Below are 24511 nucleotides of genomic sequence, written 5' to 3'. Positions count from 1 at the left end.
AAAGCAGAAGAAAGAAAATTGTGAAACAAAACTCTTGGCCTTGCAGTTGCAAACTTATTAATATAGAGGCCGTGGGGTAATGAGGGGTGGACGAGGTCGGGGAAGAGGGAGAGGTCCCTCATATCCTGCACTGACAGGGAGCACTGCATGCCACTTTTGTGGCCAGGAGGGACGCTGGAGAAATGAATGCCCAAACTGACCGCCTCAAAATCCTCCACCCCCTTTCCCAAACCCTGAAGCGCCTGCTTCTCCCCCACAAAACAACTCGTATTAGGACAACCTGAGGGAACGTAACTGCGTCACGAATCCTTTAGTTCCTATGAATCAAGAAGGCCCATATGTAAACTGTGAAATTGCAGGAGAATCTGTTGCTTGTCTTGTGGACACTGGAGCTAGCAGATCAGCCTTAAGATCTTTGGAGTTTCCCTCTGTTCCCTTGTCATCCTCGTCTACTAATGCCATTGGTATCTCAAACCAACCTATTCCACATCCTGTCACAAAACCCCTTTCTGTTTCCCTGGGACCCCTTTCTGATCTGGAGTACTGTGTCCAGTTTTGGGCCCCACACTTCAAGAAGGATGTGGATAAATTGGAGAGAGTCCAGCGAAGGGCAACAAAAATGATTAGGGGACTGGAACACATGACTTATGAGGAGAGGCTGAGGGAGCTGGGATTGTTTAGCCTGCAGAAGAGAAGAATGAGGGGGGATTTGATAGCTGCTTTCAACTACCTGAAAGGGGGTTCCAAAGAGGATGGCTCTAGACTGTTCTCAATGGTAGCAGATGACAGAACGAGGAGTAATGGTCTCAAGTTGCAGTGGGGGAGGTTTAGATTGGATATTAGGAAAAACTTTTTCACTAAGAGGGTGGTGAAACACTGGAATGAGTTACCTAGGGAGGTGGTAGAATCTCCTTCCTTAGAGGTTTTTAAGGTCAGGCTTGACAAAGCCCTGGCTGGGATGATTTAACTGGGAATTGGTCCTGCTTTGAGCAGGGGGTTGGACTAGATGACCTTCTGGGGTCCCTTCCAACCCTGATATTCTATGATTCTATGATCAACAGGCCTTTTTACTCAGCCCATCCTCTCCTGTTAATTTGTTGGGACGGAATCTTTTGTGTAAATTAGGCTGTACTATCTATTGTACACCAGATGGCGTATTCTTACAAGTTCCTGATGAGAATACCAATCTGGTGCTGGCTACACTGCACACAACAGAGCCAGTCAGACCGCCTGCAGCTCTCAGCCCTGATCTTGTTCACTTGTTGTCACAAGTGCCCTCTTATCTTTGGTCTCGGCATGCAAGGGTCGGTCCTCGGGCTGGTTTTGTTCAATATCTTCATAAATGATCTGGAGGATGGTGTGGATTGCACCCTCAGCAAGTTTGCAGATGACACTAAACTAGGAGGAGAGGTAGATACGCTGGAGGGTAGGGACAGGATACAGAGGGCCCTAGACAAATTAGAGGATTGGGCCAAAAGAAATCTGATGAGGTTCAACAAGGACAAGTGCAGAGTCCTGCACTTAGGACGGAAGAATCCCATGCACCGCTACAGACTAGGGACCGAATGGCTCGGCAGCAGTTCTGCAGAAAAGGACCTTGGTGTTACAGTGGATGAGAAGCTGGATATGAGTCAACAGTGTGCCCTTGTTGCCAAGAAGGCCAATGGCATTTTGGGATGTATAAGTAGGGGCTTTGCCAGCAAATCAAGGGACGTGATCGTTCCCCTCTATTCGACATTGGTGAGGCCTCATCTGGAGTACTGTGTCCAGTTTTGGGCCCCACACTACAAGAAGAATGTGGAAAAATTGGAAAGAGTCCAGCGGAGGGCAATAAAAATGATTAGGGGATTGGAACACATGACTTATGAGGAGAGGCTGAGGGAACTGGGATTGTTTAGTCTGCGGAAGAGAAGAATGAGGGGGGATTTGATAGCTGCTTTCAACTACGTGAAAGGGGGTTCCAAAGAGGATGGATCTAGACTGTTCTCAGTGGTAGCAGATGACAGAACAAGGAGTAATGATCTCAAGTTGCAGTGGGGGAGGTTTAGGTTGGATATTAGGAAAAACTTTTTCACTAGGAGGGTGGTGAAACACTGGAATGCGTTACCTAGGGAGGTGGTGGAATCTCCTTCCTTAGAAATTTTTAAGGTCAAGCTTGACAAAGCCCTGGCTGGGATGATTTAGTTGAGGATCGGTCCTGCTTTGAGCAGGGGGTTGGACTAGATGACCTCCTGAGGTCCCTTCCAACCCTGATATTCTATGATTCTATGAAGTGCGGCAGATCCAAATAGCTGAACCAGTTAAGATTTTTGTTGATCCTTCTAAATCACTTCCAAGGGTACCACACTACCCACTGCGCCCTGAAACAGAGGAGCGATTAGCTCCAGTAATTGATTCCTTGTTACAGCAGGGTATTATTGTTTCTACTACTAGTTCTTATAATACACCTATTTTCCCCGTAAAGAAACCAGGAAAAAACACCTATTGGTTTGTTCAAGATCTACATGCGGCTAATGCTGTTGTCTTGCCATCTTTTCCAGTGGTTCCTAACCCAGCTACTATTCTTTCTTGTATTCCCCCTACAGCCACTCACTTTACTGTTGTGGACCTTTGCTCAGCTTTCTTTTCCATTCCCATTCATCCTGATAGCCAATATTTGTTTGCCTTTACCTATAAAGGGCTCCAGTACAGCTGGACTCGCTTACCCCAAGGGTATACAAAATCTCCATCCCTGTTTTCCCAGATCTTAAAGAAGGATCTGGACGATGTGGTCTTTCCAGGAAAATCTATACTTATACTATATGTGGATGATCTTTTGTTGGCATCCCCTTCCTCTGAATCCTGTACAACTAATACTTTAGTTCTTCTGACAGCTCTTGCTGCCAAGGGTCACAAGGCATCTCAGGAAAAACTGCAGTTGTGCCAACCCACAGTTCATTACCTTGGTCATGATAGTTCACCTGGCACTCGCCATTTATCAGATGCTCGTATTACAGCCATTTTAAACATGCCTAGGCCAGTCACTATTTCTCAGATGCGAACCTTCCTTGGTATGACTGGGTACTGCAGACAGTGGATTTTGGGTTATGCAACAGTAATTAAGCTATTGCATGATCTGATTAAGTCAAGCACCTCCGAGCCACTTCCATGGTCCCCAGAGGCTAAACATGCCTTTGTAGCCATTAAACAAGCCTTTTCCAGTGCCCCAGCCCTTGGGCTTCCTGATTATGCTAAACCATTTATTCTTTTCTGTCACAAGCATAATGGGTTTGCTTTGGCTGTACTAACGCAAAAACACGGAGATAAACACCATCCCCTTGCTTATTACAGTACTACCCTAGATGCTGTGGCAGCTGGATTTCCTCCCTGTCTCCGAGCTGTAGCTGCAGCTGCCCTTTCTGCAATTATCTGAATCCACAGTCTTAGGATCGCCCTTAACTGTCGCTGTACCTCACGCTGTGGCAGCTCTTCTGTTGGAATCTAAGACACAACATCTGTCTATTTCTCACCCTCACTAAATATAAGCTTGTGTTGCTATCTTTGTCTCATATTACCTTGGCTCACTGCCCCATTCTAAATCCTGCCTCTATTGCCTGGGCCGGAAGACAGGAAGCCACATGACTGTGTATCTGTGACTTCTGTTCTTATCCGTCCGAGAGACGACCTTATGGATATGCCTTTGCCAAATCCTGATCTCATTTATTTTGTGGATGGCTCGTGCTTGCAAGATTCTAAGGGTAAATTGGTGGCTGGTTATGCTGTATGTTCCTCATATTCTGTTATTGAAAGCGCTTTCCTTCCTTCTGTTTTTTCAGCCCAGATTGCTGAGCTTATTGCCTTGACTCGAGCCTGTATTTTAGCTCAGGATCAAGCGGTTGCTATTTATACAGATTCTCACTATGCCTTTGGAGTGGTACATGATTTAGGTTTATTTTGGAAGTACAGGGGTTTCCTTACATCCTTGTTTCTCCTATTAAGAATAGTTTGTATGTATCTGTTCTTTTGGATGCCCTTTTATTGCCCAGAGCTGTTGCTGTTGTTAAATGTACAGCTCACCAGACCCCTCATGATGAAGTTACACGTGGAAATGCTTTGGCTGATTCTACAGCCAAAACTGCGGCCCTTTCTACCACTCAGGCTGCGTACACCTGTGCCTTGATTGAGCAGCCTCTGCTAGCTTCTTTTGAAGATCTTGCCAAGATCCAGGAAGCGGCACCAGAGGCTGAGAAATGTTCTTGGGGTGCTGCTGGGTGCATTTTTCACCCTGATCACCTTTAGCTTTCCCTGGACGGCCGCCTGGTTGCGCCTCATGTGCTCTTGCCCTATTTTGCTCGCGTGTACCACGGAGCGGCTCCCGTAAGCAAAGGGGGGATGGTTGCTGCAGTTAAACAGAACTGGCATGTGCTGGGTTTTTCTTCTATAGCACACGTCTACTGTCAACAATGTAGGATTTGCCAGCAGCACAATGTTGGTAAAGCTGTTAAAGTTAGGCAGGCAGCGCATCCCCCTCCATGGGGACCTTTTGTAAATATTCAGATTGATTTTATTCAAATGCCTAAATGTTGTAATTATGAGCATGTGTTAGTTTTAGTTGATGTTTTTTCAAGCTGGGTTGAGGCCTGCCCTTGCAGAAGGGCAGATGCCAAGACTGTTGTGAAACTTTTGCTTAAGGATTTTGTACCACGATTTGGCATACCTGTGAGTATCAACAGTGATCGTGGAACTCATTTTACAGGACAGATTGCAGAAGAGTTATGTGCAGCTTTGTAGATCCAACACAACCTCCACTGCCCCCACCATCCACAGTCTGCCGGGACAGTGGAACATCAAAATAGGATTTTGAAAAATAAACTGGCCAAGATCTGTGCTGAGATGAACTTAAAGTGGCCAGATGCCCTCCCACTAGCATTGATGAATATGAGGGCCACTCCCAATCAAAAGACTGGACCCAGCCCTCATAAGATTCTGATAGGACACCCGATGTGGCTTCCAGTGGCACCTCCGCTGACCCTTGCCCAGATGGACATTCATTTAATGGGTGACACAATGCTTAATTATTGTCAGGCACTAATGAAATGTGTTAGGACTCTTTATACACAGATGAAAGAAGCCCTACCCAAGGATCCTGAGCAACCCTGCCACTCACTGGAACCAGGAGACTGGGTCTACATAAAGGTCCATCAGCGAAAGACCCCCCTGACCCCGTGCTGGAAAGGCCCTTACCAAGTCCTGTTAACTACCAACACTGCTGTGAAGTGCCAAGGACTGACTGCCTGGATCCATGCTTCTCACTGCAAAAAGGCCCCTCCACCTCGAGATGACTCTCCGACTGATGATCGGTCTCTCTCTCCTTCTGGTGCTGCTGTTCCTTCTTGACAGCAGGAGAAAAGGACACGGTGAAGTGCCAGTAACCTCTCCCTTGTCCACTGACAGAACTACCATGCATTTGGATTTCGCTAGAAGAACCAAATCATTACAGGGTGATATGCTAGTAACCTCTTCCCTGCATAATGCTAAACCACGACTGTTCCAAGAGAGAAGAAGGAACACTCACTCTGTTGAAACCACTGAGGTCCATGAATTCCTGACAACAAAGGACATTAAAAATTGGCCCTGGTGGAGGAAACGGAGTATTGTATATTGGCAGGGAGGGAACTGCGGGGACCATTCTCAGGAATGTGGATGGTTTGAGTGGTGGTTTGGATTTTTTCCAGGGTCAGGGCTTTGTGCTTACAGACAAGTACCATTGGAATGTACTGCCCTCTCTAATTGGCTTCCCGATGACGAATACCAAAGACCCCTTGCTGCCACGAACATTACCCCCATCATCCCCTCCACCTTTGCCACCATCCCTGTAATTTACCCAAATACAGACAACACTGTATATTCTAACGAAACCCAATGGCCAAGACCTTCATATCTTAGTGATTTACTGAAATTTTGTTCAGAAAATTTATTTTTTAAAGTTCAGTATATGTCATATGAGCAAACAATTGAGTGGAAATAGAAATATATGATATCACTACAAATGAGCCCCAAGAATCAGAAATTGAGATTAATGGGTTCTATAGTGAGGTAGACATGATGGCCGTTCCTGGAGTCTGCAGTATCTTAGATGAAAGAGGCCCTTATTGTTATTTGGTCATCCAATTAGTGAATAATCAAACATATACCCAAAGAGTCTGTTCTGCCACTGGAAATTTTACCTGCATTGAAATAATCCCAGTAACTAATAATTTAACCTGCACCATATTGCAATATACCCCTTCCTATGCTATTAATACTAATGCCTCTTGGAAATATATGAAAGTGTTTAGCCAACAGATGTGGTACAGTACTTCACAAAAGAGATGAGTTAGGATATCTATGGACTGTGATTAATACTGCACTAGAGACTATAAAATTAATGCTGCCCTTATCCAGTTTTCAGGTCACCTCTACATATCCTAATTGCTCAAAAGAGGCTGCCATTAGGTTAGCACAGCAAAGGGCCTGGGTTTCCTCTAGAAAGAAGAAGGACTTGGCTAGACACCTATGGGATGGTGCCAATAGCATAGCTGCAATTTGGAATATTTACAAAGGCCAACAACATGAAGAGAAATTAGGACAGTTGGAAAAAGCCACAGGTCTTATTACCGGAGCACAGTTAACTCAGGTACAGGCTGGAGTCGGTGAATTACATGTTGTCTCCGCCCTTAGTTCAATGACCCAGAAACTTCTGACAACGATGGTATACGGTGACCAGATCACAACAGTAAAATATCAGGACACATTGGGGTGCCGTCGACCCCGCCCACAGTCCAACCCTGCTCCTTCCAGGCTCTGCCCCCACTCTGCCCCAGGTCCCGGCCCCTCCCCACTCAGCCCCACCACCATACCCCTCCTCACATTCTGGCCTGCCACTGGCTTGCTGCATCCCTCTTCAGTCCCCCACCCACCACTCACCTCCTCTCACCCCCTTTCACCTGCCACTCACCTCCTCACTTCCCTGCCAGAAACCCCCATGCCTGCCCCGAGAACCCCCACGCACTGCTGGCTCGCCACTCACCTCTTCACCCTCCCCACCTGCTGCTCGCCTCCTCATCCCCCCCGACCCACCCGCCACTGGCTCACAGTTCACCTCCTCACCCTGCCCACCCACCGCTGGCTCGCCACTTACCTCCTCACCCCTCCCGCCTGCCCACCCACCACTGGCTCGCCACTTGCCTCCTCACAACCCCCGCCTGCCACTCGCCTCTTCACCCCGCTGCTTGCCTTCCCCCCGTCCCCCGCTCACCTACTCACCCCTCCTGCTTGCCTCCTTACCTGATTATCGGGACAAATGGCATCCCGATCGTACATCAGTTGGGACGTGGGACAAGGAGTTAAATATTGGGACAGTCCTGATTTTATCGGGACATCTGGTCACCCTACGATGGTACTAAATATCACTGAGGCTGGAAAGGCATTGCAGTGGGATCTGGATTGTTCAGAAATTCAGGATTTCCTGAATGACCAGCTCATGGCCATTCAGAGTGATCTGGAGCATCAGGCTTGGCCCACTGCCCCTACAGATACTTCAGGAGTATCATCTGATCTATGGCCATGGAGACATACTTGGAGATTTTTTGGGTGGAAGTGCAGACGTTCACAGTGCTCCTTCCAAGCATACGGACCAATTGGAGGGATGTGGGCCCCACATACTGAATCCTGCCGGGTCCATGGGGAGGATGCATGTGGGATTGGATAATTCACCGAGACATTTGGGAAATTAAACTACCTGGTATGCCTAACCAATTTATAGTCAGTGCTCCTGGAATAACACCCAACATTTAGATAGGGATAGGGAGTCAAGGGACACTCTGGCCTTTAGAACCCCCACAGCTTCACTGTGTACGAAAACTGAAGCCAGGGGAAGTTGTCACTGTTCATGACAACGTTTGTTGGGAGGGTATGGGACAAGGAACTACCCTGACAGGACACCTGCTCTTCCAAGCTAATGACAGTTTTGTGTATGTTAAGGCCACCATTTTGCAAGACATACATTATAATCTCACCACTGCTGCAGGCAATCATATTATTTATTGGCCTGCAGACAGAATCCTACAATCAGCCCTTAGGTTTCAGATACCCTTTAATTGGACTGCCTTAGTACCTGACCGGTTCCAAAATTTGCTTTCACCCCTACAAGAGATCCAGGAAATCTCTGAATTACAAGGTCAATTCATATGCTTCAAAATATATATCAAATTGAAAAATATGCTTTTCATACAGCCTATAGAGTGTCTATGTTATGTACTAATTATGATGCATTGTGCTATGTAACTAAGGCTATAAAACAACCCCGTCCTATTATTACAGTGGGAATGTTAATGCTTTTATTGCTGTTGTTCAGTTTAGGATTATGTTATTGTTGTTGTAAAGGACGTAATAATAATAACACCTTCCATTTTCATACTAACCACACAGTGTCGTTGCATCCAACCAAAGCCCATGAGGCTGAACCATTTGAGCTAGAATCAAAATACAAGGTTTGATGAAAATGGAGGTTTAAGACTGATAGTCGTACTAGAAGCACAAAAAGGGGGAGTGCGGAAGTAAGAAAGGGATAAAGGGGATTTGGATGCAGACGTCTCAGTTTTCTTAGGAATAGAGTAAGAGTCAGGCTAACTCTAACTCTAATAGCGCAAGACTATAAGGCAGGGCCTGGGAGAGGGGGAAGCGAGTGGGAAAACTGTAAGAGATGCTGTTTTGACCTTGTGTTAGATAAGAATGGAACGCAGACTGTACCAGGAACTGCTGAGAAAAGTAAGATAACAGGAAGGAATATGTATAAACAAGACACAGCAGTTGATCATTATTGTGTGCAACAAAAGGTATAAATGCTTGCCCTAATTGTTTATTGGGCAGAGACCTGCCTAGGAAGGGGGAATCCCTATCCATGCGCACTCTCCCCCTTGCAATTGCTTGAAAATAAACTGTCTCTGACTTGTTGCAAACAACTTAAGAGTGAGGACTGCGTTTTTCTTCCACAACACCCACTCAGTGATGATTCCCTATTTACAATTACATTAGGAGAATTCAGACAGACAGTTTTTCATCCATTTAATGTGCGCCATGTTGATTTTGTCTCATTCTAGTTTCTTAATCCAAATGTCATGCCTTGCCAAGTCAAATGCCTTACAGAAGTCTAAGTAACAATATTATTACCTTTATCAACCAAACTAGTAATCTCATAAAAAAGATATCGTATTAGTTTGACAAGATCTATTTTCCATAAACCCTTCTTGATTGGCATTTATATTGCCCTCCTTTAATTCTCTATTAAGATATTCCATTCTTTTGTTCAGGATCAATGTCAGACTGACAGGCTTATAATTATCTGGGTCATCCAGTTTACCCTTTTAAAATATTGGCATAACATTCGCTTTCTTCCAATCCACCGGCATTTCAAGACTTGTTGAAAAATCAGCATTAACATCCACATAGCTCCTCAGCCAGCTCTTTTCCAACTCTTGGATGCAAGATCTCTATACCTACTGATTTTAAAAAGTCTAGCTTTAGTAGCTTCTTTTTAACATCTTCCTAGTCACTGTTGAAATAGAAAGTATTTCATCATTACCATCGTCAACATCAGATATGACTATATCTGGCTTTTTCCCAAATGCAGAACAGAAATGTTTATTTAACATGTGTTACTTTCTGCATTATTTTTGACAATTCTACCATTTCCATCTAATAATGTACCAATACCACAGTTAGGATTCCTTTTGTTCGTAATATATTTTTTAAAGCCCTCCATCTTATTGTCTTTTACTCTGCTGCCATGGATTTCACTTTGTATCATTTTGCCTCCCTAATCAATTTACTACAATTCCTAGTGTCTGATTTTTATTCAGTACCACCAAATTTCCCTTTCTTACATTTATTACATGTATTTGGGTTTTTTTTTAATTTTTATTTTTTATAGCTGCTTTCATTTGCCCTCTAAAGCAATTTAGTTGTTTTTTTTTTTAAACAGTGTGGCCTCGTTGTATTACATGCTGCTATAGTAAATGAAGGGGTTCTTTTTATAATGTTAAACCTTTAACAGAACTTTAGGTATCATGGGTTATGTATAGTGCATATTTTATTATGCTATTAAGCAGCAGAATCCAATTTTACAAAAGCGATTAAACTCAGATATAATCAATAAAATAAAACTTGGACTTTTGGGAAAAGCTATTTAAGTATTTGTGGGGAAGTAAATACAAACAAATGCCCTCCTTAAGATCTAACAAAAAGTAGTTTACAAATAAATATTTTGCACTATTAACTTATATATATATATTTCACTGAAGCATTTTCAAACTACGAACCAATAATAAAAATAACCTCCTTTTTACAGACCCATAGACACACTAATAATGGATAAAGCTTTCTCAATTGTGGCTGATATCTAGCAAGTTACACTATGAAACCTGCAGCTGTCACTAAGTCAAACTGCTCACAAACTGCCCCTTCAGGAAAAGCTGGTTTTCTTTCTGACTTCTGGGGTGCCATTTCACATTTTGGTGGCGGGATGGGGGTGGGGGTTAACTTTAACTGTGATTCCACTGGCTACTTAGGCACATGAAAACTCTAGGTTTTTTGCAGACAATAACTTAGAAATTAGCTGACAGGAGCACTGTATCTAATTCCTGTATAAAGAAAGAAAATTAAATAAATAGTAGACCCATTCAGCTCTAATGCTAACATCTTCAGACACTGGTTAAGTTTAAAATTTTAAAGTATATTCTTACTCTTGAATACAACAATTGAAACAAATGTAGAAAAATCTAGATTACTTTCTATCATTTAGGCTACTTGCTTTTTGCAGTTCACCAAGCTTGGAATAGATCATTTAACTTCTGGAAACATCCTATAAGGGCAAGGCCCTGTGAGTTTATCTTGCACCTGCCTGGGGCTCTAGGGGTTTTACCATACTACAAATAATAGATTAGAAACTGATTTTAAACAGGAGTAAAACTGGCATTTCAAGTTATTTTCTCAGTATTGCCAACCCCAATATTCAAAAATCATGAGTCAGGTTCACCAGAAATCATGAGATTATGTAAAAATAGTAGATATGTTGTTCTTTTTATTTGTCTTCTGCTTTTTTAGGCTGCATTGGGGGACACATTTTGAAGCTTTCTCTGAAGCCATGAGGGCTAGAAACTTACTTTATCTTTAAAAATGAAGACTGAAATCATCACATATCCACTTGACTCCAGGAGCTGGGGCTTTAAGGAAAACAATAATTATCATGAGACTCATGACAAAATCATGAGTGTTGGCAACATGGTTTCACTTCTGTTTAAAGGCTAGTTACTTTCTGGAAGGCTCTTAAGAATAACATTACAGTAATTAAGTTACAGTTCTCACAGGAGAATATTTAAAACCAAACACCAAGAAAATTCCACATTTTAAAGTTGAGTCTTCTGAGGTATATCATGGCACTGCAGGGAGAAGAGGAAAATAAACAGATAATAGAATCATAGAATCTCAGGGTTGGAAGGGACCTCAGGAGGTCATCTAGTCCAATCCCCTGCTCAAATCAGGACCAATCCCCAACTATATCATCCCAGCCAGGGCTTTGTCAAGCCTGACCTTCAAAACCTCTAAGGAAGGAGATTCACCACCTCCCTAGGTAACACATTCCAGTGTTTCACCACCCTCCTAGTGAAAAAGTTTTTCCTAATGTAACCCTTCTGCCCATCAGAGTTGGCAGAAACAAGGGCTGGGTTCAATATCTAGGGGATCCATTCCAATAACACAATGCAAACCGGCTCGAGCCCCCACCCAGTGACCTGGGACAAATATATACCACCCCTGCTGGGCGCCTCCAAGAGGCAATACTTCCCCTCTCACAAGCACATAGTCTGAGTGTAGCAAAAAGTCTTTTAATAACGGAGAGAAACAATGTGGCATTATGTTGGGGAAACACCACCAACAGGATTCATAACACAACCCATGAGCAAAAACCCACCCCAAGCAAATTTGGGGCATGCCCTTTCCCTCTGGTTCTTGAGTCCAGCAACCCCAAATCACCCAAAGTCCCAAAAGTCCAATGACCCAAAAGTCTCTGTCCCTGGTCAGGGCAGCCCCAGAGTTCGAAAGTTTATCTGCAGAGCTTTACCTCCCAACCTGGGTGGAGATATGGGGGGGAGGTAAGGGGCACCTCACATGATCTGAAGCTGACCACCCCACAGCTCCATAGGCCTTCACTTCGCTCCGCTCCACCAGCCACCCCACAAACTGCTTTGCTCAGCTCCACTCTGCAGCCCACAAGCAGCTCCCGTGACCCTTGCCTAGCGAGTGCTACTTAGTTGATGGGGAGTCCCTCCATCATAACAAAAGGCCAAGTACAGTTCCAAGCACAGTTCCCATAATCAGGGTAATAACAATTTATTCTTCCTGCCCCAATAACAGAGACACTGGGAATCCCACAGCAGCCAAAGTGACCATTTGGGCAGCTATGGCCTGATTCTAGGCAGGGTGGGTGTGCCTATGCAAATGAGACCGACCCCTGAATTTCTTTTCCACAACTTGCCACACCTCACCACCAGATGTCAGGGTGGAGCTCATCCTGACACTGCTTACACTAATATCCAACCTAAACCTCCCCCACTGCAACTTGAGACCATTACTCCTTGTTCTGTCATCTGCTACCACTGAGAACAGTCTAGATCCATCCTCTTTGGAACCCCCTTTCACGTAGTTGAAAGCAGTTATCAAATCCCCCCTCATTCTTCTCTTCCACAGACTAAACAATCCCAGTTCCCTCAGCCTCTCCTCATAAGTCATGTGCTCCAGCCCCCTAATCATTTTAGTTGCCCTCCGCTGGACTCTTTCCAATTTTTCCACATCCTTCTTGTAGTGTGGGGCCCAAAACTGGACGCAGTACTCCAAATGAGGCCTCACCAATGCCGAATAGAGGGGAATGATCACGTCCCTTGATCTGCTGGCAATGCTCCTGCTTATACAGCCCAAAATGCCATTAGCCTTCTTGGCAACAAGAGCACACTGTTGACTCATATCTAGCTTCTCATCCACTGTAACCCCTAGGTCCTTTTCTGCAGAACTGCTGCCTAGCCACTCAGTCCCTAGTCTGTGGCCATGCATGGGATTCTTCCATCTTAACAAAGACAAGTGCAGAGTCCTACACTTGTCTTTGTTGAACCTCAACAGATTTCTTTTGGCCCAATCCTCTAATTTGTCTAGGTCCCTCTGTATCCTGTCCCTACCCTCCAGCATATCTGCCACTCCTCCCAGTTTAGTATCATCTGCAAACTCGTTGAGGGTGCAATCCATGCCATCCTCCAGATTATTAATGAAGATATTGAACAAAACCAGCCCCAGGACCGACCCTTGGGGCACTCCACTTGATACCAGCCTCCAACTAGACATGGAGCCATTGATCACCACCTGTTGAACCTGAAGATCTAGCCAGCTTTCTATCCACCTTATCGTCCATTCATCAAGCCCATACTTCCTTAACTTGCTGACAAGAATACTGTGGGAGACCGTATCAAAAGCTTTGCTAAAGTCAAGGAATAACACGTCCACTGCTTTTCCCTCATCCACAGAGCCAGTTATCTCATCATAGAAGGCAATTAGGTTAGTCAGGCATGACTTGCCGTTGGTGAATCCATGCTGACTGTTCCTGATCACTTTCCTCTCCTCTAAGTGCTTCAGAATTGATTCCTTGAGGACCTGCTCCATGATTTTTCCAGGGACTGAGGTGAGGCTGACTGGCCTGTAGTTCCCCAGATCCTCCTTCTTCCCTTTTTTAAAATATGGGCACTACATTAGCCTTTTTCCAGTCATCCGGGACCTCCCCCGATCACCATGAGTTTTCACCTCCTCCCCATACTGTGCTGCCCAGTGCAGTAGTCTGGGAACTGACCTTGTCGTGAAGACAAAGGCAAAAAAAGCATTGAGTACATTAGCTTTTTCCACATCCTCTGTCACTAGGTTGCCTCCCTCATTCAGCAAGGGGCCCACACTTTCCTTGACCTTCTTCTTGTTGCTAACATTTGAAGAAACCCTTCTTGTTATTCATAACATCTCTTGCTAGCTGCAACTCCAAGTGTGATTTGGCCTTCCTGATTTCACTCCTGCATGCCTGAGCAATATTTTTATACTTCTCCCTGGTCATTTGTCCAATCTTCTACTTCTTGTAAGCTTCTTTTTTGTGTTTAAGATCAGCAAGGATTTCACTGTTAAGCCAAGCTGGTTGCCTGCCATATTTTCTATTCTTTCTACACATCGGGATGGTTTGTTCCTGATACCTCAATAAGAATTCTTTAAAATACAGCCGGTTCTCCTGGACTCCTTTCCCCTTCATTTTATTCTCCCAGGGGATCCTGCCCATTAGTTCCCTGAGGGAGTCAAAGTCTGCTTTTCTGAAGTCCAGGGTCCATATTCTGCTGCTCTCCTTTCTTCCTTGTGTCAGGATCCTGAACTCGACCATCTCATGGTCACTTCCTCCCAGGGTCCCATCCACTTGTGCTTCCCCTACTAATTCTTCCCTGTTTGTGAGCAGCAGGTCAAGAAGAGCTCTGCCCCTAGTTAGTTCCTCCAGCACTTGCACCAGGAAATTGTCCTGTGCACTGCTGTATTGCTCTCCCAGTAGATATCGGGGTGATTGAAGTCCCCCATGAGAACCAGGGCCTGTGATGTAGTAACTTCTGATAGTTGCTGGAAGAAAGCCTTGTCCATCTCATCCCCCTGGTCCGCTGGTCTGTAGCAGACTCCCACCACGACATCACCCTTGTTGCTCACACTTCTAAACTTAATCCAGAGACTCTCAGGTTTTTCTGCAGTTTTATACTGGAGCTCTGAGCCGTCATACTGCTTCCTTACATACAGTGCAACTCCCCGACTTTTTCTGCCCTGCCTGTCCTTCCTGAACAGTGTATATCCATCCGTGACTGTACTCCAGTCATGTGAGTTATCCCAACAAGTCTCTGTTATTCCAGTCACATCATAATTGCTTGACTGTGCCAGGACTTCCAGTTCTCCCTGCTTATTTCCCAGGCTTCTTGCATTTGTGTATAGGCACTTAAGATAACTCACTGATCATCCCACTTTCTCAGTATGAGGCAGGAGTCCTCCCCTCTTGTGCTCTCCTGCTCGTGCTTCCTCCTAGTATCCCACTTCCCCACTTACCTCAGGGCTTTGGTCTCCTTCCCCTGGTGAACCTAGTTTAAAACCCTCCTCACTAGGTTAGCCAGCCTGCTTGCGAAGATGCTCTTCCCTCTCTTCATTAGGTGGAGCCCGTCTCTGCCTAGCACTCCTCCTTCTTGAAACACCATCCCATGGTCAAAAGAATCCAAGATACAGGATACTCTGGCAGACACAGGAGCTCTGGCCAGCTCTTCCTCTTGAAAAGAAGTTGGAGGGTCAAATCTTCTAGTCCTTAATCAGGTAAAACTTCTATTGCTGTCAACACCTCCACTCGTAGAAATTAACATGTGCTCAACAATTATACACTTCATATTTAAATATCTGAGCCAGCTTATCCAGGGTGACACATTTCATATGCATTGGCTCAGGGACTATATTTTCTGGTATATGCTGAACAGCACTGAGCACACAGATAGTGCCAGTGAATAAAACCATTAGAACGGCCATACTGGGTCAGACTAATGCTCCATCTAGCCCAGTATCCTGTCTTCCGATAGTGGCAAAATGCCAGGTGCTTCAGAGGGAATGAACAGAACAAGTAATCATCAAGTGATCCATCCCGTCGCCCATTCCCAGCTTCAGGCAAACAGAGGCTAGGGACACAATAATACAATATCATGAATAATACAAATCATGACAATTGTTGACTTCATGGACTCTATGGATGCAATTGTTGTTCTGGAATTGGCCTGAATACAGCTGAAACCCTAAGAATTTGAGGCATAAACACATCTGATATTCATAGGACACTTTCTCATTCCTTCTTTTTTGCAAACTCAGAACAGAAAATGACAGAACAAAATTCAGTTAAAATATAAAATTTCACAGCAGCCATTGCTCTACAGCCCAGCATGGGGCAGAACCTGCCACCCCTTGGGGATTAAGTGATCTCCTCTCATCTGACTCTCATTCTCTCTTCATCCTTCCTGACCTCTGTGCTGCTTTTCATGCTGTCAAACATGACATCCTTCCCAATCACCTGGGACTGTTTGCTGGAGTCTCAGAGAACTGGCCTTCTTGGCTTTGCTTCCATCTATCAGAGTCCTCTTTTTTTTGCATCATGAAACAGAGAGAGAGTCTGGTCCAGTGGATAGGGAGCTAGCCCTCAGAGACCTGGTTTCTAATTCCCCCATGGACTTCCTATATGACCTCATGCCAGTGTCTTAGGCAGCGAGAGAGTTTCAAAGGTTTTTAGGGACCCAAAGATGCAGCTAAGCATCTAGTGGGGTTTACAAAGCACCTAACCTTCTAGGCACTTTTGAAAATTCCACTACGTGCCTAAATACCTTTGAAAATCTGGCCTTTAGTCTGTGTGTCCCTCAGTGCCCCATCTGTACAATGGGTATAACAGCACTGCTCTACCTCACAGAGGGGCTGTGAGGAGAAATAGGTTAGACATTGTGAGGCACTCAGATATTACAGCGATGGGGCCACATAAGTACAAGAGGAAGAGTGGGAACTTCTCTATACCACTGCTATCCGTTCCCCTGGTTTTGGCTTCTTCTTTTCATCTACGCCCCTCAAATTTAGTCTCTAAGGTGCCACAAGTACTCCTTTTCTTTTTGCGAATACAGACTAACACGGCTGCTACTCTGAAATCTTTTCTGAATGTACCTTAGCTCAGAGGGCTTGGATATATTTCTTCTGAGTTCCCTGTGTTCTCTCTTCAAGATTCCTCCCACCCCCATAGAGGGAATCTTGTTTCACAAGCTCATTTAAAGACTTCCAGATCTTTAATTTAATTACCAGCCCTTTCTTATCTTAATCACCCTGCCACTGTTTGTACAGAAAATACTAACTCCCTGCTCCAGGGGCATAAGGGAGGACCAGCACCTCTCCTCTGATGAACTCACATCCCACGCTCTGGTTGGGACTAGGACATGCACCGTGAGCAGCCCCCTTCCCACATCCCAATAAATGGTGCCCCTGTAACATTTCATCTTTAGACAATGAATCAGGCATAAGCTTCTGGACTCACACCCTGAGCACAAAGTCTTACGGGATTGTCAAGTTTTGACAGGATTCATGAGGGTCCCACACAGACATGAAGAAACTGCAGTGTAGTTTTTTGGAACGTTCATACATATACATGTTTTATCTCACAGGCCAAAAGTCCTATATGTTTTTAACAGTTTTGCAGTCCCCGACCTAATATTTCAGTATTTTAGGAAACTTCACACACACAATGCATATAAGCACTACAAGTAACCAGTACAGGTACACACACCCACAAACACAGAAAGTTAATCACATGCACAAAGGAAAAGAAAAAAGCGACTTGCAGATAGTCATACACACGATGTACATACATTCATACAGCCTTTTATAACAAGTTATATCAGAAAACATGAAAAGAACAATTCAGACAAGCCTTATAATGTCTTCTATACATGTCTCTGTAACCAAGCGTAGTCTTCCCTAGGAAAACAAACATCAGACCTTCTGGTCGCTAGAAGACTTCTGCCCTTCCTAGGATGCTGTGTTTATTTCAGACTGTTAGCAAAGCAAAGCAAAACAAAGCAAAGCAAAACAGACTTACTACAGGCCTCTGTATTTTAGGTCCAAGATCCACCGTTTCTTTATAGTCCTTAACAGCACCAATTATAACAAAAGAAACAAACAGTCCAAAAATAGCAGAGCTGTAAATAGTGATTTTCCTATATGGGCTAGTTTCCTTTCCTGTGGACTATCTCTCTGGTCTCTGCACTCCCCAGACATACCCACAAAGGTCAATTGTTTCCTAACTAACATGTTAATGAGGCTCAATAACTAAAGATCTAGGTAGGACAGGTCTAGCTGGGAGTATCAGCCTTTCCAAATTGGGACCAAATGGTGACCCTGAGGCATACAAGGTAATTTTTGGGAGGGTAGCAAACACAGCCAGGTAGGATAGGGATTCATGGGCCAACCAAGTGGCTGCTTTTTCAACAAGAGAAATGCAAGAAGTTCACTAGGTTCCAGGTCAGGACCTGGCAAAATACCAACTCCCCTTTGCGCTGCTCCAGTGACACAAAGGAAGTTAAAGCAGCCTTGAAGCATACAGCATGTGTGGGGTGTGCAAGGGTGTGACCTTTGTTGCGGGACCACACTGAGAATGTTCAATCAGGCCAAACTGCAAAGAATGGGGCAGACAATCCCCAAAACTGGATGATTACTATAATAATTAGATTCACCAAGCCAGCAACAAAACAGCTTCTACAATACCTTAGCCACAGCCAAGTGGCTTCTCTCCTCCTTGATTAGCTCCTTCTGTCTGTCCTTTAAACACTGGATTTGTTTCTGTTGCTCACCCAGACTCAGTAGGAAAATCTGCATCTAGGACTGCAAATTACTTAACTGTTCAAGATTATCAGAGTCCTTCTCACACTCACACCCTGGTGCCTATCAACTCTTTTCAGCCTTTGCTGCAATTCTTTCAGCTGGGTACCCTGCTGCCCTTTGGAGCAGCTGACTGAGTCTTCATCTGACTCCTGTATCAGATTACTTAAGCTTCTCACACTCTCGTGTCCTCAGGCTGAGGACTGACTCATGGCATCCCCAGGGGAGAAGTTTGTTGGATTCTCTGGCCTGGAGGATTATTTATTCACAGAATTAGAGGGTGCTCTCCTTTGTTCCCTAAGTCATGGATACCTAGAATGTCTTTTTGCTCCCCTCATATTTTCCAAAGTCCGTGGTCTTTGTCTCAAAAGCCAGGAAGACTTCCTCAGAGTGCAGACTCTGTCCGCCCAGTGTGGTCACTGTAATGTTTCCTCCACCACTTTTTTCAGCATACACACTACTGAGCACATATACAACTTCAAAGAAGAAAGAAAAGAAAACCAACAATTACTGTAGCTGTTAGGCTCACACACTGTCTTTGATTCCACGTGTAGTACACCTGAAGACATTTGGCCTGCAGTCTGCAATTTCACTCTTTGTAGTGTTTTCCCAGTCTTCCTACTGACTTCCTTAAAATTACAGATACCTCTATAGAGATCCAATCCACAGATTCAGCTTTGGTTATCCCTGACTGCTCTATCTTCTCCCTGCAGGTCTGGGCTAGATCTGACTGGTGCTCTACCAGTCAGGACATAGGGCCATGCCTTGTGTCTCAATAATATATATTAATTCTAAGCTTGTGTTATAGAATAGCAAGAGGAACGCAGAAGACTTTTAGGCAAGTAGCAAACTTACCTATCTCCTTAATTATAACCCATTGCTATTATAATAAATACTTACTTTCCTTCTTGGGACTAAGAACTTTACAGCTACCTTAACAAATAATATCCAATAATGCATACCAATAATATCCAACTAATCTGTAAAATTACAGGAAACTGTATTGAGATCCAACCCACAGATTCAATCTGGGTAACCCCCTGTTAGCTGTATCATCCCTGCACAGCTGGGATGATACCCCCACCCTGGCGGTTGTTACCAGCTATGAGATGTCGAACGGTGGTAGGGAGCTGAGGAGCAGCCACAGCCCTGGGCCGGGGGCAGGGCCTTGGGGGGAGAGGAGGAGGAGGAGGAACAGGGGGCGGGGTCACATAGAGGGGTGGGGCTTCATTGCAAAGGGGGCACAGCCACCCCAATTTTCTGTCTAGCCCGCCTCAGCCCTCTCTCCTCACTGTGACAAGGCTGGCACTGCCCATGGAGAGAGAGAGGATTCACTGGTGCCGAAGACCCAGTTTTAGAGTCTTGGGGAGGCCACAGACCTGCCCCTGCAGAACTGTCTGAATCCTTAGGGCCCGGCCCACTGCAGGACTCCCAAGAGACTGGTGACAAGCTGAAGCATAGACCAGATCCTCTGACTCCATGACATTCCTAACATATGTATGTTAAGATTCAGAAACCTCAAAAAGGGTTATAAAATGTCACGGAGCATATATATATGTGTGTATATATATATAAAAGATGTGTCATTTGATGAAAAAATGTACAAAGGAGAAAGGGGCTGAAAATTATGATCAGTTATTTGACCTCTTTCCACAATAACGTTTTCTCACATATGCTCTGAGAAAATTAGAGAAGCCATTTGGGATAAATCCTTGGGTTCTGTACAGGAAACAGCAGTTCTGGCTGATTCCTATATACAAGCCAGAGCATCCAGTGAGTACAAGCCACAAAGAGAAGGGCAGAAGCCCGGTATAAAAAAGTATGTGGTAATCTCTACCTCAAAGCAGCACCCTGGAACCCCCTTATTCACCACTGTCATATAATTATGGTATGTTTTGTACAAAGTATGCCTTGCAATGTATCATTTTGAAAGTCTTGATCTATAGAACACTAATATCCTTTTGGAGAGTATGTGCTATCATTGTATGAGATTTTCCTGCATGATTGGTACTGAAATATGTCGTACATTTGAGAATCTCTACACCAGGTGGGTGTTAACCAACCATTAATCAACTCTATAGCTCAGTTGCACAAGTCCACACAATGGTGGTTTACTCAGTCACTGTGACTCAACAAACCCCACCGGGAGATGTCTGGGCAAGTGTCTTCCCAAGCACATGGACTGAGGGTATAAAATAAGGAACAGTAGCATCTTGCCTTTGCCTTTCTCCTCTTTCACCCCCCCCCCCACCACTGAGAAGATGACAATTTTACCTGAGGAGACTGGTCCAGGTTTAAAAGGGAAATTGGTGTATTATGAACTGTAACATCCAGTGGGGTGAGAAAATTGCTGATCTAAACACTTTCACTCTCTGCCCATTGATTCACTGCACCTCAAGGGAAAAAGTAAGCACCTTTTGGACGGAAGAAGGGGTACTAACCTAAGAAGTTTGGTCGGTAAGACTGCTGAAAGCATGTGGTGAGAAAACTTGGCTTTGAATTTAACATAGTTTGTTAAGTTAGGCATCAGTTGCATTTTATCTCTATTTTTCTTGTTACCATTTATGACTTTTATGCCTCGTTACCTGTACTCACTTAAAGTCTATCTTGTCACACTGTCTGGCATGGCTCACAACTGTGAGTGCTACCTCAGAGCCGACTGTCAGAAAACAGGGCAGACACTCCAGACTGGTGGTATGTTCTATAGTTAGATTTCACAAAGCCAGTAACAAATGTGAACTCATGGATCTCTATATCAGTCTTACCATGGAGTCACAGACAATCCCCTTAAACTCTCCAGTCTATCTTCCATCCAGATAAACTAGACTTTGTGATAATAGGTCACAAAGCAAAAATCACACTATATCAGGTTGCTCCCAGCCCCAAGAAACCAGTCACTTACCCCAGATTAATTGGTCCTCCAGATCTTACACCAAAGACAATGTTAGCAGCCAATTCTATAGTAAACTATCTAAAGATTTATTAGCTGAGAAAAGGGCATTAGAGTGATTGAGAGGTTAAAGCAGGTAAAACATATGTACAGGTGAATGACAGTTTGTAATTCGAAATGGTGGCAGTGAGATAATAAACTGCCAGTTTCCCAGAAAAGTCTTTTCAGGGCACCCAGATTGTCTCTAGGGATATCCACTTTGCATCTAGTACATCTTCCCTGTAAGAGTCCAAACAGACCAGAGACGAAGGCTTTTTCCTTGAATCCTTCTTCTGACAGAAGACACACTGTCAGTGTCTCGACCCACGTGGGCTTTTCCTTTGATGACAGTGAGTGAGGAATGCACTTTGAGTCTCTGGACTCCGGTCATCACACACACTTGCCATTTGCTTTTGAATTAGCACTTTTTCTGATAAAGTCCTTGTGACGAGGTCCCAGGGGAGCCACACTGAGATTGCTCAATTGGGGCAAACGGCAAAGAATAGGGCAGACAATTCCCCAAACTGGTGGTTATTCTAATACTTAGATTAACCAAGCCAGCAACAAAACAGCTTCTACAATACCTCACTGGTTACCCAGATCCAAAACTCAGTTTCCTTAAAGCAACCCAGCCTTGGGCTCCCACCCAGACAGCCAAGTCAAATATGATGAGGATTACTGAAAATATAAAAAGTTCTACCAATCCCAAAGGATTGGACACATTACCAACTAGGTCAATGAATATTTCAGATCTGACCCAAATACATACTTACTGCCATTTCTTATTAACTAAACTAAAATGTATTTAAAAAGAAAAGAGAGTGTATAAGTTAAAAGATCATCATACATACAGATATGAATAAAGTTCTTAAGTCAGTTTCATAATAGAAATGATGAGCTTCAGAGTTGCAAAAAGTTCTTTCAGAATTAGTTCCATAGGTTATAGTCCAATGTCCAATATCAGGGTGATCCAGACTGGAGCTGGAGACCTCAGTCTTTCGTCTCAAACTTCCCCTGAGGCAGCTTAAGCAGATCTGAGATATAGGTCAAGGTCCTAGACTTCTTTTTATAGTTCTCTGGCAGCCTCTTGGCAGCCTCTTTGGTAATCCTTTGGTAGAGCTTTGTGGCTTTGAAGAAAAACCTCCTATTTCCTAAGCACTACTGGTGATTAGCTGCATTGATTAGCATAAGGCAACTACCCATCTCCTGCCATTTACAGTTTACTACAAACTTCAGAGAGAAATAAAGACAATGCTATTACTACATTATAATTCATCAAAATGTTAACATCTCCTTTTGATCTCTGAATTAACAGAATACAGTGACAGACAGGAACCATTTGGTTGCATTATCAACTTCTAACAATAGATATGTAAACACACACAAAACACAATCATTATCTACTAATATGTCTGTAAAGGTTGAATCTGGGTCAGTTAGCCTGCTAATGGTGTAACCCTTTCTGGCCCTGTGTCACAGTCCTTCATTAGCATTCCACAAGCCTTCTTTGATGCCTGATGAGCTATTTAGTTAAAGGGGTATTTACAACGTAAATGTTTGCTGTTGCATCATAACAGGATACAGATAAAAGAAAACAATGCACATAACGACCGATTAGTTGTCTGAAGTTTAAACACCCAATACACTTATACATTTAACAATCGCTTTGATCTGTACTAATACACAAGTGAACTGACCTGAATACATGACCTGGTCTGCCAGCATCACTTCCCCAATACAAAACTGATGTATGAGGGGCTGTCACTGATGTTCCTAAATACACCTCAGGGTTCCCCCATTCTTGATAAGGCATCAGCCACTACATTCTCCATTCCTGTAATATGAATTATTTTCATGTCAAATTCCTGTAAGGCTAGACTCCAACAAAGTAATCTAGAATTGGTTCCCTTGGCTCTGTGCAGCCATTTCAAAGGTGCATGATCTCTTAAAACAGGACATTTTTTATTAAATAAATAAGGTTTAAGTTCCTTAACAGCCCAGACAATGGCAGGGCATTCTTTCTTGATTACAGCATATATTTGTTCAATGCGGGGGTGTGCTTTGTTTGCTTAAGTAGGCAATAGGATGCCATCTTGCATGAGTACTGCACCCAACCCAATGTTAGAAGCATCAGTACACAGCACAAATGTTTTGCTGAAATCAGGGCTGACCAAAACTGGCTCTTTAGACACCGCTTCTGTTACGTTCTGGAAGCCTTGTTCACACTCCTCTGTCCATACCACCTGGTCTGGTTTCCCCGTTTTTGTAAGGTCTGTTATGGGGGCCATAATGCCACTAGACCTTTTTACAAACCTTCAGTAATAGTTGGCCAGGCCAATAAAGGATTGGATCTGCTCCTTGGTTCGAGGGGCAGGCCAGCTCCAAATGGGTTCTACCTTCAAAGGGTCGGGGCGAATCAACCCACTGCCCACCCTGTGGCTTAGGTAGGATATCTCTGCAGCCCTCATTTTGCATTTGGAGACCTTGATGGTGAGGTTGGCTTCTCTCAGCCTTTGTAACACAATTCCCATATAATTTAAGCGGTCTTGCCAGGATCTACTGAAAATAGCCAAGTCAGCTATTTCGGCTCTGGCAAATGTTTGTAATGCCTGCAGCACCTCATTGATAAGCTGCTGAAAAGTAGCCCCAGAATTTACTAATCCAAAAGTCATAACTTTAAATTCGTATAGTCCAAATTCCACTATAAAAGCAGATTTTTTCCTGGGCATCAGTATCTAGGGGAATTTGCCAGTACCACCCACTCAAATCCAGCATGCCTATCAGGCTGGGTGATGGCATTTAGTTTTCAGTAGTCCACACAAAATCTCATCGTTTTGTCGTTTTTAGGTACCATTACAATAGGAGAGACCCAGGGTCTTTGTGACTTAGTGATTATCCCCATTTCCATCATGCTTTCTACCTCCTCCTGGATTTGCTGGATGTATTATATTTTTTACCTGAGTGAAATAAGGTTGTGTTTTTTTAAAGGTTGAAGGAGAAAAAATGGGGAAAGAGAAGAAAAGAATTAAAATAAGGTAAAGAAATAAGGAAACATTTCCTAGATTTTTCTTTTCT

At 44.0% G+C, this 24511-nt stretch overlaps 1 long non-coding RNA gene across 3 annotated transcripts in view; it reads left to right on the top strand.

Moving 5' to 3' along the window:
• Positions 1-24511, top strand: part of LOC311516541 — a 103121-nt gene that overhangs the window by 2625 nt on the left and 75985 nt on the right. For 2 of the 3 annotated variants that reach the window (XR_014710438.1, XR_014710439.1), the window contains exon 2: positions 24425-24471. The exons of the other annotated variant lie outside the window; for it this stretch is intronic. This is a non-coding gene — a long non-coding RNA (uncharacterized lncRNA). The remainder of the gene's footprint in view (positions 1-24424; positions 24472-24511) is intronic. 3 annotated transcript variants of the gene reach the window in all.

This window comes from Lepidochelys olivacea (genome assembly GCF_965140295.1).
Source record: "Lepidochelys olivacea isolate rLepOli2 genome assembly, chromosome: 2".
NCBI lineage: Eukaryota > Metazoa > Chordata > Testudines > Cheloniidae > Lepidochelys > Lepidochelys olivacea.
Note: the sequence above shows the minus strand (reverse complement) of the source record. Positions and strands in the feature narration are given on the sequence as shown.